The sequence below is a fragment of the Podarcis filfolensis genome (assembly GCF_964270895.1).
Source record: "Podarcis filfolensis genome assembly, chromosome: 6".
NCBI lineage: Eukaryota > Metazoa > Chordata > Lepidosauria > Squamata > Lacertidae > Podarcis > Podarcis filfolensis.
Genome location: NC_139609.1, coordinates 32,215,741 through 32,237,855, shown reverse-complemented (window position 1 = coordinate 32,237,855; position 22,115 = coordinate 32,215,741). Strand labels below are relative to the sequence as shown.

At 44.1% G+C, this 22,115-nt stretch overlaps 1 long non-coding RNA gene across 1 annotated transcript in view; it reads right to left on the bottom strand.

The window, feature by feature from the left end:
- The window catches only part of LOC310765649, a 38,064-nt gene extending 21,563 nt beyond the window's left edge, over window positions 1–16,501 (bottom strand). Inside the window, exon 1 of the long non-coding RNA XR_014549702.1 lies at window positions 16,402–16,501. This is a non-coding gene — a long non-coding RNA (uncharacterized lncRNA). The remainder of the gene's footprint in view (window positions 1–16,401) is intronic.
- Between the last annotated feature and the right edge of the window lie 5,614 nt (window positions 16,502–22,115).

Genomic DNA, 22,115 nt, shown 5'->3' with positions numbered 1-22,115 from the left:
ATATGGTGTTGTTATGTGGATTAGGAGTCTGCCGGCCATATTTATTAAATTCATTTAAAATATTGTAGGCTGTCCTTTAGGGTCAAATCCATTCATAACAGTATCCAGAATAGAAATTGAGAATATAATCAATAACAAAAAAAATCAAAGGGTTAGGGATGCTTGCTTTTAAACCTCCCCTTTTTCATTTAGAAATACCCTCCCCCAAGCTATTACTTCATCTTTAGAGAAAGGAAGATGTGTATTCCTCATATCCCACCACCCTCATGCTAATTTATGAATGAAAAGGCAGCTTAGTGAGTACAATTTTGACGTGGAAAAGAGCCTGATGGGAAAGGGCTATGCCTGCCTGCCCACTTTTACTGCCTGGAGCCTGCCCAGGCTGCTTTGAGTTTGAAAACGCAGAGGAAAGAATAATGTCACTCCACTTAATGCACAGTTCGAGCCTCCGTTTCATTTGTGAGCCTCAGCCAGAGTTCAGATCCCAGGTTTTACTTTCACCTCAGAGTTTGTTCTGATGGCATGCCAGCAGCCAGCTTTCATTAACGGAACTTCTCACACAAGTGATGTAGACAGACACACACTCTCCGAAACCTCCCTCTCCCTGCTGACCATAACATCTCTCATTGCCTAGGTTACAGACTGTTCCCCACCTAATGTTCCTTTCCATGTATGATGCAGCATTACATTATTCTGGATGATTTCATGGGATCTCGTCTATGACCAAGGTGACATAGGACACTATTTCCTCCCTGTGGACCTTGATAGGGATGAAATGATGTACGGATTGCAGGCAAACAGCAAGACAAACCAAACAGCATTGCCTCGAAATGTCATGATGTGAACCTTTCCAAAAAACACTAGTTACCCTAGTATGCAAGTTGCTTCCATGGCAGGAGGAGGAGAAAGCTTGGGCTCATCCATCCTGACCCTTTGGAGATGTGGACATTTTAACAGGAGCTGGAATCTGCACACATTACAGGCAAAAGCCTGATCACAGAATCATACAGTTGGAAGGGACCCTGAGGATCACCTAAGTCCAACTGGCTGCAATGCAGGAATATTCAGCTGTCCCTTACGGGGATTGAACCTGCAATCTTGGGGTTATCAGCACCACACTCTAACCAACTGAGCTATCCAGGACATTCCAATCCAGTTCATTCGCATACACACACCTATTTCATGTGATGGACGTGCTGCATGAACAGGATATTTATAGGCATAAACCCTGGTTCATATTAAAGTTTCCAAGTGTTTGGTGGGGAAGGCTACGCAAGCCTGAAGTTCATTACCATGCCTTGGTGCATGTACCAGTTAGCTCAAGCATCATGACCCTCCAGATTGTGGTACCTCTAACTTCCGTCAACTTCGATCACTGGACATGCGGGCTGGGGATGATGGGAAGTGGAGCTCATTGCCATCTGAAGGACTGCATGCCCTCCACCTCTGCCTTTGATGCTAAGGCTATGGGCGAGCCTCACCTTTAAGCAGATGGATAGCAGATGGACTTATTCATGAGTGCGGTTCTCTTCTCAGATTTATAAAAGCATGATTTATTGCAATTTGGTTCCCCCACCCACCTCTTCCACTGTTTTAACTCCCAGCCCTGTTGTTCGGGGAATTACAATGTGTCTAACGGATACAAATGTGAAGTGGCTACCATTCTGAAACTCAGCAAAACAAAAGCATTTCCAGGTCACCCTTTCAAGGGTTTCATTCATTATAAAAGGTGACATCCTGCTGTTCCTGGGGCACCCTGCCCTTGAGTCAGCTCTGAAGGATTGAATGCAAGGCAAACAGAGATGCCAGCAGGAGAGCAGAGTAAAATAAAGAGCTCAGCCTGGCAAAGATTAAATTAAAATACCTGCCTTTCATCAAGTTATGTATTCAATTTGTTGAATTAAAGTTATACAGCTCATTACATGTCTCTTGGCATAGCGCTGCTTGCGAGAAGCAAACTCAGTACCGGAGCCACGAGGAAGTGGGAAAAAGGCCAGCGTTGCTTTTAATGTTCGAAAGCCACGACTGGACCCTCCAGGTGTGGGAACACGGAGGAAAGTGACCTCAAGGCCATTTGACAGCCAAAAGAGCAGGAGCTAAGCAGCATATAGATAAACAGACCTGCCTGAAAACTCAGGAGAGCAGTCCAGCTCTGGAGGGGAGCATACGCTTTTTATGCACCTTGGCACGAAGAACCAGATGCACAAATATAAGACGGGGGACACCTGGCTTACCAGCAGTACATGTGAAAAGGAGGATCTAGGGGTCTTAGTGTTGGTTTCTGCTTTCCTTCACTGTGCAGCGAAAGGGCTTGTCACGAGACAGGTGTTTACATTCCACAGTCTGTACTGTTGGAGTTTCTCACGGGAAAGGGAGACTGGATGTGACGTACACTGGTTTCCTGTTTTTCACTGTTCTTTACAGTTTCACTTTGGTGATTCTCTCCGAGCTGTCGAGGAGAGAGGATGCATTTCTCTGCTCCGGCAGAGGCAAGATGTCTTTCTGTAATATAATCGCTTTGAACTTTAAATAAAGCAATATAGAGTATGCAGCACGTACTCCTCATCCTTCTGCTGTGCACGGGACTCTGCTTTAAACTAACACGTGGTTATGGGCTCAGAAGTCGAATCGGAGTACCGGCAAGGGATCGGAATGCAGAGGGACAGATCGGATTGGAATCTGCTCTGCGTGTCAAGATGATTGATGAGGTATGTGCTACTGCTCCGGGCAGCCTGCCAGCTTCTAGTTAATGGCCTTATGGCTGGACTTTTAACTTTAAAGCCGTTTTGCTGGGAATAGGCAAAAGGCTCCCAGGCACAAGTTACTATGCTGGGGAAATCGAAAGTAACTTTTAAGTGCGCTTTTGGAATAAGGCAGCTGCAGCAGTGACGCAGCAAGATTTAAAGCAGCATATATGACGCTGAGGGCTAATGCCAGAGTCATGATGGCCCTTCAGGATGCTTGTGGGATTCCAAAGCTCAATAAGAAGAATTACGCGGACTGGGTTCTGTATGCAGAGGCAATTCTGCGGAAAGAGGGTTTGTTTGAGGTGATTACAGACAACCCCCCAGCTCCAGTTACAGATGTATGGGCAGCTAAGGATTCCAAAGCAAGGGGAACTCTTACATTGATAGTATCCCCGGAAGAGCTCTGTCTGTTGCGTGATAAGACCTCAGCCAGAGAAATTTGGGACGCTTTGAGAGAGGCTCACTTAAGGACAGAAGCTGGATCCACTATGTTTTACTTCAACAAGCTGCATAATATGGCTCTTGCTGAAGGTGGAGATGTGCGTTTACATCTGATGGAGATGCAAAATCTGAGACATGAGCTGCAACAGAGAGGACTCAACTTTCCAGAGGCTGTGTATTCTTTCATGATACTACAATCTTTGGGTTCAGGTTGGGAGTCTGTTGCAACCCAGATTGCTGTGCAACCAACAGCTCAGCTAACAGTGGATTATGTTACTGCCGTGATTTTAAATGAAGCAGATCGCCGGGGTGCTAGCTGCATGGGCAAGGGGGAGTCTTCACAGACGTCGTCCCATAGTGCAGTGGAACCACCAGATGGCGCCAAAGCTTTGAAGGCAGTGAAATGCTACTCGTGTGGACGTCTAGGCCATATGAAGAGGGAATGCAGATATCCCAGGGCCAAGACAGAGCAGCGCAGCGAAAGCTCATCGCGCGGAAAAGGCCGAGGCAAAGGCAAAGGTCCGGTGTCAAGGACAACGCAGCACAAGGCTATGGTTTCACGCTTCACTCCAAAGGTTGCAGAGGTCCAGAAGACGTCTAGATCTTTCTTCGTTGTTGATTCAGCGGCGACCCACCACATGTGCAACGATAAGAGACTGTTTGTGTCTTTTACACCGCAGGAAGGTGCGATTCACCAGGCGGATGACCACACAATTCCCAGTAAAGGCTACGGAACTGTTGTTCTTCACAGTTTGGACTTATCGATACAGAATGTGCTTTACGTGCCAGATGCCAAACATAATCTGCTCAGCATTGGACAGCTGAATGAGCGGAACATTGACGTTTCCTTCAAGAACAGGAAGTGCATCATCACAAAGAAAAATGATTATGTATTGCATGCTGAATATGTTGATCGTTTGTTTGTTTTGTATTATGATGATGTTGTGCAGGATGACACTTGTTGCATTGCAGGTTCTAACAAAAGTTTGCATGCAGAATGTATTCATGATTTTCATAGAAAATTTGGTCATTTGCATTTTGAGGCAGTATCTAAAATGCCTGCCTTGGTTGAAGGTATGACTATTAAACCCTGCAGGTACCACATGAAGTGCAAAGCATGCGCAGCAAACAAGGTAAAAATGGCTGCGAAAGGTAAGGTGTCTAGTAGGCAAGCTACGGAACCATACCAGATTGTTCATGCAGATTTGGTTGGACCACTAGCGCCCTCTTTGGGTGGCAATAGGTACTTCATGGTTCTCATTGATGCATTTTCCAGATATATTTTTGTGTACAATCTCAAGCAGAAATCAGAGGCTTTTCCTAGGTTCAAGGAATTCTGTGCTTGGTTGGAAAATGTGCATGGTAAGAAGATAAAGACTCTTTTCAGTGATCGCGGGGGAGAATTCACTTCTCAGCAGTTTGAAGCTTTTCTGACTGAGAAAGGAATTCAACACGATTTGTCTAGTCCTCGCTCGCCATGGCAGAATGGACTTGCGGAAAGGGCAAATCAGACATTGCTTCAAGGGTTAAAAACCTTGCTGCATGATGCCAATCTTCCAGAGAGTTATTGGGCCGAATCTCTCTCGTGTTTTGTTTACAGTTACAATCGCAGGTTATCTTCAGCGATTGGTTGTACCCCCTATGAGAAGATGTTTGGCAAGAAGCCATACATTAAACACATGAAGATTTTTGGTTCTGACATGTGGGTTCATTCACCACAAAATTCCAAGTTAGACAAGCGTGGATTGCATGGTATCTTTCTAGGTTATCAGAAAGGGTCTTACAGAATTTGCTACGATAGCAGTAACAGCTGTTAAAAGCTCCAAGAAGGTATTTGAACCTTCTAGTTTCCAAGAAATCCAGGGTTTGGATTCAAAGGAAGCTGAGCCATGGTTAAATGCCATGAAGGCTGAACTTGATTCCTTAGAAAGGAACAAAACATGGGAGCTAGTTCCAGTAGTTCCAGGAATGAAACTGCTTGGAAGCAAATGGGTCTTCAAAGCGAAGACAGATCAAAATGGCAAGATAGTCAGACACAAAGCCAGATTGGTAGCCAGAGGTTTTGCACAGGTACCAGGTGAAGACTATCACGAGACCTACTCACCCACAGTGAGGTATGAAAGCATAAGGCTTATGCTCAAGCTAGCTGCAGAGGAAAATCTACACATTAGTCACCATGATATTAATACAGCTTTTCTGTACGGATCTCTAGATGAATCACTTTATATGCTTCCACCTGATGGCGTACAGGTAAAACAGGGATTTGTTTGTGCTCTGAAGAAATCCCTTTATGGTCTCAAACAAAGTGCACGATGTTGGCACACAAAACTCACTGAAGTATTGTTTTCTCTAGGTTTTCAGCAAGGGAAAGCTGATCCATGTGTATTTGTCAAAGAGGAGGGGCAGAAGAAACTGTACTGTTTGTTTTATGTTGATGATTTATTATTCTTTTGGAAAGATGTCGCAATGTACAATAACGCCCTAGCTCAACTGAAAGAGCACTTTGACATGAAAGATCTTGGTAAGGTAAACAACTACCTATCTCTGGAAATAGAGAGAGATCAAGATGGTAACATTCTAGTACACCAGTCACGGAAAATTGCTGATGTGTTAAGCAAACTAAATCTGATGGATGCTAACCCTGTAGACACACCGATGACAACAGGTTATCAGATAGATGACACTGAAGAAGCATTTTCTGACACTACATTGTACAGAAGTGTGCTAGGCAAGCTAAACTTCATTGCCAGATGTTCAAGACCAGACATTGCTGTTAGCTGTAATTTGCTAAGCAGACAAGTCAACAATCCTAGTATCAAGGATTGGAAAGCTCTGAAACGCATAGCGCGGTATTTGAAAGGCACTATGCATTACAGACTGAGATTTAACAATCGAAAGTCTGGTGGTCTTGAGATATTTGCAGATGCAAGTTTTGGAAGTGACACTACAGACAAGAAAAGTACGTCTGGAGTTTGCTACATGTACAATCAGGGTCTGTTTGATTGGTCATGCAAGAAGCAAACAACAGTTAGCTTAAGTTCTTGTGAAGCCGAACTGAATGCTCTGTCTTATTCACTTAAGGATTGTGAATGGTTAATACAATTGTGCAAAGATATGAAAATTCCTGTCAAATGTCCAATCCGGGTTTACCAGGACAACAAAGCATGTTTAGCTTTGCTGAAGTCTGAAGGTTGTAAGCAAAGCACAAAGCACTTGCAATTAAAGTTGCAGCATGCTAGGGAATGTATTCAGAAGGGACTCGTAACGGTGTCCTATATGCCAGGTAATGAAATTCCTGCTGATGTATTGTCCAAGATTGTATCCAGGGATCAACACTGTACCTATGTGCAGAAGTTGGGTTTGTACTGATATTGTACGAACACGCTGCCCAGTGATGTTCACAGAAAGGGGGAGGATGTTGGTTTCTGCTTTCCTTCACTGTGCAGCGAAAGGGCTTGTCACGAGACAGGTGTTTACATTCCACAGTCTGTACTGTTGGAGTTTCTCACGGGAAAGGGAGACTGGATGTGACGTACACTGGTTTCCTGTTTTTCACTGTTCTTTACAGTTTCACTTTGGTGATTCTCTCCGAGCTGTCGAGGAGAGAGGATGCATTTCTCTGCTCCGGCAGAGGCAAGATGTCTTTCTGTAATATAATCGCTTTGAACTTTAAATAAAGCAATATAGAGTATGCAGCACGTACTCCTCATCCTTCTGCTGTGCACGGGACTCTGCTTTAAACTAACACTTAGTAGACCACAAGCTTAACATGTGTCAACAGTGTGATGCAGCGGGGGGGGGGGGGGAATCTAATGTTATTCTAGGCTGCATCAACAGAAGTATAGTGTCCAGATCAGGGAAAGTAGCAGTGCCACTCTATTCTGCCTTGGTCAGATCACATCTGGGACTCAGCTACATTAGTAAAGAAAAAAGTGTATTATATGCGTTATAACACTGTGACACCAGATGGCGCTGTGGGGTTCCGTCTTTCGCCAACGTGATTTCCCACTTTGAAGTTTACAATGTGTTTTCCTGAAATGCTTTTTTTTTTTGATGCATCTAGTTCAAGCCCTGGAATACTATGTCCAGTTCTGGGCACCACAACCAACTTAAGAAGGAAGTTGACAAGCCAGGATGTGTGCAGAGGAGGGCAACCAATATGATCAAGGGTCTGGAAACGAAGCCTTATGGGGAGCACTTGAAGGAGCTGGGTATGTTTAGCCTGGAAAAGAGGAGACTGAGGGGAGATAGGATAGCCATCTTCAAATATCTGAAGGGCTGTCACATGGAAGAGGGAACAAGCTTGTTTTCTTGCTCTGAAGGGTAGGACTCGAATCAAGGGCTCCAAGTCACAAGAAATAAGATCCCAAAGAACATTCTGACAGTAAGAACTGATCAACAGTGGAATGGTCTCCTTTGGGAGGTTGTGGACCCTTCTTTGGAGGTTTTTAAGGAGGTTGGCTGGTCATCTGTCATGGATGCTTTAGTTGAGATTTCTACATTGCAGGGGCTTGCCCTACAACTCTATGATTCTATGACTTCCAGAGGGGTTGTTATAAACCCCTAGGAGGTTATCAAGATGAAACTCCAGCCTTAAGTATGTTATATGCATCTAAGCAAATGTGGGGTCAATTACGGAAGTGTGAGCACCCACCTTCTTAGTGTTAGATTGCTATGGCACCTTTCCTAAGTGGCGAGAAGTTCTGGGGGCTCAGCGCTTTCCAGAATTGGTTTCATTTTAAGCGAGGTCGCCGGAGGCTTATGGCACTTTGGAATATATGAGATTTGTTTACAGATTTGCAGGTTGAGCAAAGGAGGAAGCAAACAAGCTTACCTACTCCGAAAAGCAAAATCCACTGCCCAACTCAGCTCTCCAGAGAGACACCCTTGTGTCTCTACAAGCTGCTCGCTTGCAGACCCTTGTACATTCAGCTCAGTTCTCTTCCTGGGCCCTTTCCCCCCCAAGGATCATCTTGTCCAACCCCCTGCAATTCAAGAATCTCAGCTAAAGCATCCATGAGAGATGGCCATTCAACCTCTGCTCTACCTCAGTACGTTTATCTTCATACATGTTACTTGGGCTGGAAAAATGCATTTGGAGCATTCGGAACTGCATTCAGAGAAATGTGACTTTCAAATGATGGCAACATTTTGGTTCGCACATGGTTTCATAAAATGCAAAATTATGTAAGTTCACCATTAAATGCAAACTGAAACCCATCCCTATTCACAACACAGTCAAAGAAGGCCCTTTTCAATTTTTTCCCCTGATACAGTCATACCTTGGTTGTTGAACGCCTTGCAACTTGAATGTTTTGGCTCCCAAAAGCCACAAACCCAAAAGTGAGTGTTCCGGTTTGCAAACGTTCTTTGGAACCCGAATGTCCAACGCAGCTTACACGGCTTCCGATTAGTACATGAAGTTCCTGCAGCCAAACAAAGCTGCACCTGGGTTTTTGAACTTTTTTGGAAGTTGAACGGACTTCTGTAACGGATTCTGAACCAAGGTTCAACTGTATTTACCAATTCCTTAGGCTGTGTGTGTACATAAAGCTGAAGAAAAGCACTTTCGTTTTCCCACATTCATTCTCCCTTTGTCCTCCTTACACAGACATAGGGAAACTTGGCCCTCCAGATGTTTTGGGACTACAACTCCCATCATCCCTAGCTAATGGGACCAGTCCGTAGTCAGGGATGATGGGAGTTGTAGTCCCAAACATCTGGAGGGCCGAGTTTGCCTATGCCTGTCCTTACACTTTAAACTTTCCCTGTGACTCCCAGCAGCAGCCTCGGGAGAAGCAGAAAGTGTCAACCAACAGCAAAGGAACTCATTTGCAGCTAAGACTTTGTGTAGGCATTTAATACACCAGATTCATGTTAAGACATGGACAAGGCAACAGTTAAGTCTGAAACAACAACCACAACGAGTCACTGGTCAGAAGGAAAAATAAGCACAAACTCATAACGTCACTGCAAATGCGATCATCGCAAAAATATTTGCAAAGCAAGAATTCCTAAGCCCTGAAGGTACAAGCATATCGTTCTTCCATCAAAAGTTTGCTTAACTTCAGCTCAGGAAGTCAGAAAAGTGCCTTCTCACACCGATCCTTCCCTTTTCTCTCTTTTTCAAGATACAATCCAGAAAAAGTTACCTCTCATCCTCTACCTACTCAGTTAAGAGTTAGGCAGACTGCTCTGTACCTTAATGGTTTGGGCCTCACCGCGCATCTCCGTGGCTCTCCCCTGCGTTTCATTAGCTTATCGCGCCGCAAACACTGTTCCTCATCCCTGTGTTCTTTTCTGCAGCTCGGCTGGTAAATTTAATGCTTATTGCCTAATCACATTCCTCTCAACAGGTGAGGAAGGATAAAACAGCTGGGGGAAAATGACAAAATATTGTGCACATTTTCTGGTACGTAAGCAAGCTGGCTCCCAACTTCACAGGCAGCTACTCCCAGCAGCTCCAAAACTGCAGAAAAAAGGGGGAGGCTTGACCGGAAGCAGTCAATTCCCACGTAAAGGTTAGTGGGAACTAGTCAGCCCCAGAAACAAAAAACAGAGGCGAAGTTGTCCAAATGCCATGTTTTGTGCTCTCCCATTGTTAGTACGGTAATATGATTTATTATCTACTCTTCACCATAAGGGCCCACATAGGATAACAACAGTTTAATACTACAAAATGAAAAACAGCAGACCTTCCAAGTATCCCTATTTTCCAGGGACAGTCCTGGATTTACAGAAGCAGTCCCAGTTTCTGATTTGATCCCGGAATGTCCCACTTTTCCTTAGAACGTCCCTATTTTCATTGGAGAAATGCTAACATTGTATGGAGTTATCCAAATCCCCGAGCCATCTGAAGGCAGCCCTGTAGAGGGAAGTTTTTAATTTTTTTACATTTTTTGAATATATGTTGGAAGCCACCCATAGTGGCTGGGGCAACCCAGTCAGATGGATGGGCTATAAATAGTAAAATTATTATTATTATGGAATAGGATGTCCCTATTTTCATCAGAGAAATGTTGGAGGGTATGACAGTTTGGGACAAGAATAGGGTGGGTCCAAATATCTCAGGTGTCAAAGCCCAATGTAAAGAGGTGTGTCTTCAGAATATAATGCAAGCTGCACAATGAATAGGGCAGAAGAGCCTCTCTGGGGTGGAAATTCCACAACTTAAGAGGCTGCCACAGAGGATGCCCTCTCCTGACTTGTCACCTTCTTAAGTTCTGAGAGTGGTGGAACAATCAAGAGCAGCCCTCTCTGCTGATCTTGGCACCCAAGGGTGTCTGTAGGGAGGGAGGTGGTCTTCAAGATACTTTGAGCCTAAGTCATACGGGGGTTTCAGAAAACTAATGTGAGCATCTTGAATTGGATCCCAAAACTGGAAATCAACATTTGCCTGAATATAAGCCGCACTTTCCCCCCCGAATTCCGACCATGGAAAGTTAAAGTGTGGCTTAAATTCACGACCTTGCAAAAATTTACTTTTACGGTAAAACGGAAGAGGTGTGAGTGCCTTCAGAATTTTAAGGGAGCGGCTTATATTCAGGTATTGTCTTTTTCCTCCCCCCCCCTTGAATTTTGAAGGTGCGGCTTATATTCAGGTGCGGCTTATATTCGGGCCAATATGGTAGCTGCTTTAAAACAGGGCCTCTGTGAGTTCTAAACGTAACCCCAGCTAGTCATCTGGCTGCTGCGTTTTCGACTAGCTGAAATTTCCAGGTAAGGTAAAGGTAAAGGGACCCCTGACCATTAGGTCCAGTCATGACCGACTCTGGGGTTGCAGCGCTCATCTCGCTTTACTGGCCAACGGAGCCGGCGTACAGCTTCCGGGTCATGTGGCCAGCATGACTAAGCCGCTTCTAGCGAACCAGAGCAGCGCATGGAAACGCCGTTTACCTTCCCGCTGGAGCGGTACCTATTTATCTACTTGCACTTTGATGTGCTTTCGAACTGCTAGGTTGGCAGGAGCAGGGACCAAGCAACGGGAGCTCACCCTGTCGCGGGGATTCGAACCGCCGACCTTCTGATCAGCAAGCCCTAGGCTCTGTGATTTAACCCACAGCGCCACCCGCGTCCCAAAAATTTCCAGGTAGTTGCCTTCAAACCAATGGTCTGATTTTTATGGACCAGCTGTCTCTTTAGGAGGAAACAGTACGTATAAAGATACTAGAATGCTATGCACATAACAGAATCCTTGAATGCTTAAATCCTTGGGTGCTTAAAATCCAAAAATCCTGCATTAAACATAAAAACTTTCCTGCCTGAGGCAGCTACACTAACCAGTGGATGGCGGGGAGTCATGTATCATGGGAGCTCAGCCCAAAATCCCCTTTTCTACTCACTTTCCCTTGTTGCACTCTGCACATGCTCTTGGGTACTCTTGGTCTAAGGCACCCTTCTGTGGCTGAAACTTTGGGGGGGGGAGGGAGAAGAGTGAGTGTTGCTTCGTTTCTATATTGGTTTTGTGAGGAACCAATACGGATGTGGTGCCAAAGTGGCAGCAGAAGAAAAAATTTGCAGTGTGCAGATCTGCTGAGATTGAGGCAGTTCCCAAGTCACAAGGGAGAGATATGAACAAGCTGAAAATCCTCACATCCTCATTGCTACACTATGCTTCAGGGGTGGGTGGGTGAAGCAGTGGTGTAACTGCATATACACTGTGGAAGCACTTTGCAACCTCCCCAGGAGAGGTTTATGTTTTGGTGCAGTGAAAAAAAGAACATGCATCTGATTCAGACCAGAATTGGGTGTTTGATATTCTTAAAAAAAAAATGTGTAGTCTTTGAAAGTAATGAATGAAGCGACCCTTGTCCCAAGACTGTTAGACAAGCTGCAATTTCCAAACAGTTTCACCAAACAGCTGTGTGTCTTGTATGATGCAGCTAAACACCTACACACTTTTCTCTAAGGCTGCATCTGCTAACATGTCTGACCTGTGTGTCTTGAGGACATGAGCAAGAAAAAGTGATGGAGGGGGCAGCCTTTGGCTGTCTCTTGTGATTTCCTCCTGCACCAGCATTTCACTCAAACAGGTCTTCAAGCCATTTTTTGGAACAATTCATGTTTGGCGATTCCAGATGCCAAACATGCCTGAGATTTCCAGTGAAGAACATGTAATGTGGAAACCAAAACAGCGCAGACAAGCCATGGAGCTGTGATCAGTCATGGCTGCCTGACATATGTTCCCCACAGTGTATTTCTTAGTATTTAAAGAAGAAAAATATTCCATATTTTACAATGTTCCTATGTTTGGATGCATGGATTTATTTACTATTTATTTCATAAAATTTATACACCCCTTGATTCTTTAAAAAACAAAAAACGCAAAGCGATTTACAAAAAGACAGAATCAGGAAATATGTAAAATAGATTAAAATGTACAGGAAGTTAAAATACTAAAACAGATTATAATTCACATTAGCCTTTCTAAGCATCTGGGTAGGCATAACAAGAATGTCCTTAGCAGGTGCCAAAAATCTAGCATGGATTTATTGACTGCTGGTTTAAAGATCAGAATTAAGGCTATTTCATGTGGGATCAAGTTTTACAAGGCTGAGAAACGGCAAGGTAAGGTTGATGCCCCCAAATCTGTTGACCCTCAACGCTCTGGAGCAGATTTGGGGATGGTGTAGGGGGCACATGGGGTAATGAGGGGAGGGGAAAGCCCCACTGCACAGGTGGAAATTGGTCCACTTGTTTAGTTAAATACCAACCTTTATGTATTGCTAGAGGAAAGCTCTAGCGAGTTGCCCTGTGCCTGTTTCTTGCTTACATCAGCAGTGGGCAGAATGACTTACAGATACGCCATTTTTATAAGCTTGTAATGACCAACATCCGTTTTTACCACTCGCTTTAACTGTAGGAGCTCTCCTGCGCTTCTATAATCCGGGCTGCTAGCAAGGAAAAAAAATTTTCATTCCCCCTCTCCCAAACTCTTGATCACAAACAAATGTTTAGTTTCTCTCTTCACCACTTGTAACCTCGTTCTTGCATTTTTCACCCCTAATAAGCGCTGTTTCATGATGGCAGGCGAAAACTTTTCCTCCTCGGCTTAGATCAATACCTGTCTGAAAGTATTTGTTCACCAAAGGGGTAAAGCTTTTGCTCCTTCTCCCCAATGAACTTTTGCTCTGCTCTTAACATTACTTGCTTGTTACCTTAGATTCCTCTTTGTCTATTTCCTGAATGCTACTTGCCTCCACAGGGATTGTTAGAGAGTTAAAGAAAGTAAATGTGTGTGTGTGTGTGTGTGTGTGTGTGTGTGAGAGAGAGAGAGAGAGAGGGGGGGGGAGGGAGGGAGGGAGGGAGGGAGGGAGAATGAGAATGCCCAGCACATTCTTCCTGTGTCTAATTAAAGGATTCTGCCAGCTATGGAACAGAAAGGCAAAATTAAGGTTTAATTTTACATTCTAGATACGAACACGTTCCAGGGGTTGTTTACCAGCAGCGGAAAAGAAACTGGGAGGCACTGATCAAATGGGGATAGGTTACACTAGCTGTTCATGTGTTTTGGACAGGAACAGGAAGATAGGCACAGTGGTACATTCTGCACAGAGATGTTTAGAAATTAAAGTGACTTGCTCCTGAAGTCACCTCTGTTCAAGAGCAACCTTTGTGGAGCAGTAAAATTATTTGGATGTTCAAAGAGAGTGCAGAATTAAGAGACGATGCTCAATATAAACGGGGGTGGGTGGAGGGCAAGGTTAAATCGTTCTTCAGGGGCCTGTCAAAGCGCTGAGTTAGAAAGGGGCAATCCTGCCAATTTCCATTTCTCTCAGCTTCTCATTTTTTCCAATCTTCAATCCTGTTTTCCACATTTCCACAGCAATTTGAGGATTATTATAATATATAAAAAATTCTAATCCTCATGAAAATTCATCAGCATTTTAGTGTTAACTTTTCCTAATAAACACATATTTTTAGGTGGTTTTGGCACTTGACCCCCTAGTATAATGCATGTTTATATATGCTATTTTCACCAACAGGTGCACTTTAATGCACGCCTTTCTCCCCATATATGCATTTCTGAACACTTTGGTTGGAGAACTATAGCACAACATTTCAGAGAAAAATAGCTATGTTTGGTTCGAGAAGTGCAAGTTACCTTGTTCCTTATCAAGAGGCAAACAAAACTGAATTTCTCACTCATCCCTGGCACTGAGCAAAACCTTTAACCTTCGCCCCTGTTCCAATACTGAGCACACACATGAAGATTATGCCAAACACAACATTTTTTTTAAGACAGATGCCAGTTAATACCACATTAGGCTCCTCCACACAAGGGGAGATCTTTGTCACATCAGGCTCCACCTTGCATGGAGGATTCCTATATATGTACATTTGTAATTTTACTTTTTATCGGAAAAGATTGACCACTCACATTGTAATATTTCAGAGTAGAGTACAGAAATGCCAAAAATAGTGCAGTTAAAATAACAACACAGCACACAAAGACGAACAGTTCCCCACCCAGTGCAACTTTTAAGGTCCAGAGGCACATTTGGAAATCAAAGAAACTGTCACGATCACCACAAAATACCCATTTAGCAGCGGAAAAACTTGGAATTGTTCAGATACAACATCCCAAAATAGAATTCCACCTCCAAAGCAATTAAAGCGCAGATGGGGGGAGGGAGAGAGAGAGCAGGAATCCCTGCTACACAAACAAACAAACAAACATCCCCTTCATTTTAAAAGAAAAGCGTGAACTTTGGGCAAGAAATGAAAGGCGCTCTGAGGGCACTGTCAACCCATGTAGAGCCACTTTGCACGGTCACAGAATTGGGGCTGGGGGCTAGTTGGTGGGTTTTTGCCGCCTCCTCACACATTATTCTGATACTTGAAAGGGCTTGTCCAAATTCTCCTTCCGTCTCTTCACAAACGGCACACCTGAATCTCTTCACATAGACAAACTTTACCTCAGCCTCCTGCCCTTACCTGATGGGTTTGTTTCACCTTCCCCAAGCCTTTTCTGGGTTTACCCACAATCCTCCGGAGCAGAATTGGGGAGAGTTCATGGTTGGGGGGGAGGCAGGAGGAGAGGACTTTATCTCCTGCACAAACGGAAACTCTATTGCTAATGGAACTGCTTAACTGGATACCACCTTGAACTCTTTTTGCCCAGGCAGGCGCATTACGTGACCCATGAGAGCAGCAAAATAAAAAGGCTGCAGAATGGTGATAGGGTAAAACCAGGCCAAATCTTTGACAGCAGCAGGCAGAGTGAGGGTTGGCATGGCATCAGGCCGCAGGATCAGTTCCTCATTCCACAAGGCCCATGTTGATGGAATGGATCCGCCCCAAACTCGTTCCATGGGTGTCGGCCAGCGTTGAACCTTGCCGTGGTGCAAGCCAAGCAAGCGAAGTCTCATGGGAAACACGGGTGCAGATTACTAACGGGCAGATATCCCAAGTTTGGGGGTGCAGTGGTCAATCTTCCCCTTAGCCCCCCCATACTATGTTGAGCCTGCCCAATGCCATTTCCACCACAGTCCAACTCCTGCAAACCTGCCCCCACAGCCAACCCAGAAGACCCCAACAAAGATCTTCCAACCAAATGTCATTGCTACTTTATGAAAAGTGAACTCTGTGCAGGCGAAACAAGTTTGAAAGCTTAAACCTGACCAGGTGGTGGCAGATTACTAGGCCTCCCCCGGTGCCAATACAACACACACGGCTGCCTTGATGAGTTGCTACTGCGCCACATCCACCTTTTGTGGGGCCCAAGCTCCCCTCCAATAGCATTGTTACAACCAAGATGACCAGGAGACGCACACTTCTAGGGGGCTGCCAAACCACCAAGCAATTTATTTATTTTTTAATGGCCAACTCTAAGTCAACAACACAAGCAGCCAGAAGCATTGAATGTGTTTGGAAAGCACTGGAATAAACTCACACCACAGCAGTTAATTCAGTTTATATTACCAATGATAGCATACAGCCTCCCATCAGATGTCATGGAAATAAACAACTATCTGAATTTTAGAAGGCATCTGAACGCAGCCCTGCTTAAGGAAGTTTTTAATGACTGGTGTTTTAATGTGTTTTTAATCTTTTGTTGGAAGCCACCCAGAGTGGCTGGGGAAACCCAGCCAGATGGGTGGGGTAGAAATAAATTATTATTATTATTTTCATCATCACTTCAGCGCTAGATGAAGAATAAAAATTGGCCACCAACCGTCCTGCCCCACCCTGCAATTGCTGGTTAACATACCAAGTAATAGAAGAGAAGTCCACCTGCAGCTCCTAAGACAAAACGGCTGTGAGCTCCGGGGCAAGCAGCCTTCTTTATATAGGCGTTCCTCCTCCTCTTTGCAGCAAGGGCTCATGGGATAGCTTTTTCCCATGAACCCATTCTGCACAGGGAGAATAATTTCTTGCAATCTAGATTTTGGAAGGCTTAGTTTGGAAGCATTACAAGAACCCCTCCTTGGGGCAAATGCTGTAATAGCCCAGCCTACACTGGGGGGGGGGGGGAGAGCTGTTACCTTTCCTAAATAACACGGAATGGGACAGATGGAAGTTTAAATAAAAATATAAGACATGCTAGATGTGTTCTTTCATCTGAGCATAAAAAAGAGGTGTGAGTTATTATGCTGAACTGCTAATGGAATGACTGCAATACAGAAATTCAAAGTCATGCTAAGGAGGTTCTTTTGTCAGTGCAAGCATTTCTGCATGCCTGATAAGTGATCTCTCCTTTTCTCCCCCTACATGTTGTTTTGGGGGTTCCCCTGACCCCCACCCGGAGCTGATTGAGGAGACACAGGCAGTACATGGTAGGGAAGGGGATTGGGGCCAGCCCAGTTCCACCAGAACAGCATTTCTTAAATGTGGGTCTTCAGCTGTTTTTGGACTACAATTCCCATCATCCCTGTTCTTGCTAGCTAGGGATGATGGGAGTTGTAGTGCAAAAACAACTGGAGACTGAGAAACAGTCTGCACAGTTCTCAGTGTTTGAGAAACACTGCACTTAGCACAACTATTTAGTTGAATCCAGCCCTTTGTTGTTCTTTAATTAGAAATCACTCACAGTGTCAAGACTTGGGGCTGCTCTCTGCGGGTTCACTCATCCAGGCAGAGGTCTGACAGTTTGTGGGAGAGTCCCTCACTTGCCAGAGGTAGCTTCTGTTATGCCTTGGACTCTAGACACAAGTGTCCAGTTGCTCTGAACTCATGCAATTTCTCTTCCCCCCCCCCCAGGGCCAGTGCTGTTTATATACCGCATCTGAGGCTGAAATAGTCTGGTGAAGACTCAAGGCCTTCACCTCCCCATACACCTCTGATGGTGAAAACGGGGGCAAGTAGTAACTGCAAACATTCCAGCAGCAATACTGAAAGGAAATGCTCCTCACCTGCTGAATTTCTGCCTGCCAGAAGGATGATAAATATAGAAACCTACCCCAAAAAGGAAGTGGGGGGAGAGATAGCAATGAATTCTTAGCTTTGAAGGAGCTGAGGGTGCTGGTCCAGGAAAGATTTTGCTCATCCTCTTGAAGGCATTGGCAGGAGCTTAGCCCAACGCAGAAGAGCCCGCTGGCAAGTTACTGTGAGTGCACAATGGAGGAAACTTTAATGCCAATTTTATTTTATTTTCATGACTTCGAAAATGGGACAAAAGGCATCCCAAATGGGACAAGGGATGCCACTGTTCAAAAATGGGACAATTCTGGTTGTTTTTTTAAAGGGCTGGATGGCAACCCTAGAGAGAAGTGGTTTTGGTTGGGATGGTGAAAAAGAAACTTAGTAGAAGCTCTAGGCGGTTCATGTAGGGGGAAATGGCAGGCAGAGCGAGCAAGGGGCAAGCCTGAGTCTTGACATATTATTGGTCCTGCTGGCTGTGGCAGCTTCCCCAGCCTCCCGCTTTGCTCTCCTCCTTTGGGAAACAAGAGCCCACTTTATCCTGATCCATTTTTGACATGGTGTGATTTGAAACTTCAACTAATTCTCTATTTGTCCCTCTCTTAAGTTTAATTTCCAGTGCTTCTGAAACTGACATGAAATGGGAACTTTTGGCAGTTCCTTCTTACACAATGAAACACATTAATTAATTCACTCTCTGCAGATTTCTAGTGGCAGTTACCCTTTTCATCTCTTGCAATGATTCAGATTGCAGTAATGATGGAGAGTACATCGTGCCCTGTGGATGAGCAGCAAGGATATTATATATATCTGGAGCTCAGAGATGCTCGTGACAATACGACCAAATGTATCACAGAACTACTGCTCTAGAATGCTGCTGACGGCAGAAGCTAAAGGGCAGGATTCCCACCCCCTGCCCCCCAATTAAACTCTCCCACAAAAAGACCCTTTGCAACGGAGAGGAGCAATGCAAGAACCCCAGCACTTTTGCAGATTCTGTTCACTTTAATAGGTCTCTTTGCAGAAGGACTTTCTAGTGAATCGTGCCCAAAATAAATAAATAGTTTTGAATTTGAATGAACATCTTTCCACATTGATACAGAATAACTTTTTTAAAAAACAAAAACTCTGCACGTTAAATTATTTACCAGCCATTAAACTATACACAGTATTAACATTCCGAGGTGGGGGGTAATGAAAACATACATTAAAGCCCAAGTAGATAGTGCATCGGGAGGTTATTCCAGTCCTAATGGGATGTTTTTTGTAGTAGGGGGTAAGATAATAAAAGCTCTCTGTATGCCTGTCTTTTCTGGTAGTCAAATGCTGTGTGACGACTCTCCGGTTTAATATTTAGAGCTTGTATCGAAAGAGAGGAAGGGAGCTGCCATTTTATGCATTTTGAGCGCGTGTCATAACTAGCAGCTTACAGACATTCTTTAGGGCATGATCCATTTTAAGCCCTGCTCAGCTTGTCAACTTGTACCGTTCTCCAGTGTGACATTTACAGGGAAATGTGCAAAAAGGGGAAGAAAAGCAAAAGGAAACCAAGTGTCATTTATAATATTTCCCCTTGCTCTCTCATAAAGCAGGAGGCTGCTGCTTTGTCATTCGGGGCCCTTCTGTGGCATGTCTAACATGGCTGGGCTGGCCCTTTAGGATAACCATTTTGTGGCGACTTGGGGCGGAAGAAGGCTCCTCCTGATGGCCTGTGATTGCCCTGTGAGTTGTTCATGGGCAATAGCATCACCACTAGGAGAAGGCAAGTTCCAAAATAGCAACCTAATGGGAGATGATTGTTTAAAAAAGACCTGGAAGTGCTGTGTATTCATTGTGATAATGGATTTTCTCTCTTTGGCATAAAAAGCAACTTGAGAAATAATTTCACTTTCATTCAGAATCTTGTGCCTTCTCTTCATGAAACTTTATTTTCACTTCAAAACTTTCACAGTTTTTCTACCATCCCCCCCCCATATATATTTATATATGTAATGTATTCTGCCCTTCCTACAAGGAACAGTGATGCATATCTGCTTATTCTCTCACCTATGCTATGTTGGCAGAATAGCTAAATTTCAGCTAGGAAGCCAAATCATGTGCAACACCAACTCTTTTCTTGAAATTAAAACAACATCCAAACACTCGTTAAAGTATTCAACAACTTTTACTTGCAGAACATGTAGCTAAAGAAGAATTTATGCAAAGTATTTACATCCACATGCTGATCAAAACATAGGCTTGGTTTTTTCTAGTTGAAGATTATAGCTTCTTCCTTAAACATTCAAACCAACTGTGTCTTTCTCTCATTCCAGTACTTTGCAACTTGGCATTCTGTACATTACCCAGCTAGGCCATGCAGTTCCTTCTGAGAGGTTTGTTGCGTTTCAGCTTATGTATTCTTTCATAAGGCATGAATTAGGTAGGTTCACTTTCAAACCTGAACTCATTCAGATCTCTCCCATGTGATCTAACGTTTTTATCCAGCTGTTTGGTCTGCAGGAGCTACAGCAGCTTACACTGCCCCATTTCACTGCGATTGCAGTATAATAGGGCTTCACATGAGAGCTATGTATGACAGAGGCTGCAATTCTTCGGCCATTTACCTGAATGTAAGTGCTACTGAACTCAGTTCTGAGTAAACCTGCATAGAGTTGCACTGTGAATCCACAACCACATAACACTTTTCTGCTTTTAATCACCTTTCCCACCTCCCTAAACAATTTGTGTTTTTTCCTCCCTGGAATCCAGCTATCCTGGGGGGGGGGGGGATAGTGTTTTTCCTTAAGGGGTTTTCCCTTTCCTTCCCTGTTCATTTCAATAGTGGAAGAAGATGTATACCTCCAAATCAGGGAGATGCAAATCTATCTATCTATCTATCTGAAGCTCAACATCAAAAAAACGAAGACCATGGCCACTGGGCCCATCACCTCCTGGCACATAGAAGGGGAAGAAATGGAAGCAGTGACAGATTTTACTTTCCTGGGCTCCATGATCACTGCAGATGGTGACAGTCACGAAATTAAAAGACCCCTGCTTCTCGGGAGAAAAGCAATGACAAACCTAGACAGCATCTTAAAAAGCAGAGACATCACCTTGCCAACAAAGGTCCGTATAGTTAAAGCTATGGTTTCCTCCGTAGTGATATATGGAAGTGAGAGCTGGACCATAAAGAAGGCTGATCGCCAAAGAATTGATGCTTTTGAATTATGGTGCTGGAGGAGACTCTTGTGAGTCCCATGGACTGCAAGAAGATCAAACCTATCCATTCTTAAGCAAATCAGCCCTGAGTGCTCACTGGAAGGACAGATCCAAGAGAAGACTCCCTGGAAAAGACCCTGATGTTGGGAAAGATGGAGGGCACAAGGAGAAGGGGACGACAGAGGACGAGATGGTTGGACAGTGTTTTCGAAGCTACCAACATGAGTTTGACCAAACTGCGGGAGGCAGTGGAAGACAGGAGTGCCTGGCGTGCTCTGGTCCAGGGGGTCACGAAGCGTCAGACATGACTGAACAACTAAACAACAACAAAATCTATCTATCAATTTTTTCTTGTGGAGACATTGTCAGATTTAGCAGAGACCTTTATAGATTACTGTACTCATTCACCATTCTAACTCAACTATCCTGAGACTCTGCTTTTCCCTTTCCTTCTCCCCTTTAAAGTTCCTTTAGCTTCTCTTAAAGGGCCAATAAGTTATCAATAATCAATAAAGGCGAAGTTTAAGGCAGCCTCTTAATTACTTTTCACATCTGCAAAAGCAGTGGTTGTGTGTGTGTGTGTGTGTGTGTGTGTGTGTGTGGACCTATTGCCTCCATTGTCACTGCTGAAAGGGATGTCCGTGTGAGCATCAGAGCTCCCAGGATCTCAACAAATTGCTGAACTTCAAGGGATCAATCAGCCACTTCACATGTAATCTGGCGGGCTGGGGTGTGGACCCAGTCTTTAAAAGAACCTGCACTGATGCCTTGCTTTCTCTCTGGCCTGTTTACATCTCATTCTGAAAGCAGCCAATTGGCAAATGACTACTGTTGCCATCCATAAGATGCATGTTCTTGACATTCAGTAGAATAAATGCAACAATGTCCATTTAATTTCAAGGTGATTGATTTTTATTTTTATATTGGGTTTTTTCCCTCCACATAGCCTCACACCCAGGGTATAATTACTACCCATAACTTGTCTGAGATTTTCATGGCTAATTAATTGATAAAGTGAGTGTTAAATTCTTTTCTTTCTCTCCCTCTTGATACTATATTAGCCTGTCCTTAAAACATGTAATTCAATGAAGAGCAATCTAGTGCAAATTTGTAATAAAGGACAGAGTTTCGGTTGATTCATTCTCCTCCGCTGAATTCTGAAGTCGTCTGTGGGCTTCTGGTTCACAGCTTCACTTCGTGAGGTCATCTGTTCTTGGAATAGAGCTTGTTTCATAGCACGGTTTCAAATTAAGCCAAGGAAAGGCCAGGGATCTTATAGGCCTAGTTTCTAACGAAGCTTATTTTCTTTAGCTAGAACCCAAAGTCTTACATAAAGAGAAGACAAATTAGGAAGCTGAACTGATAAAC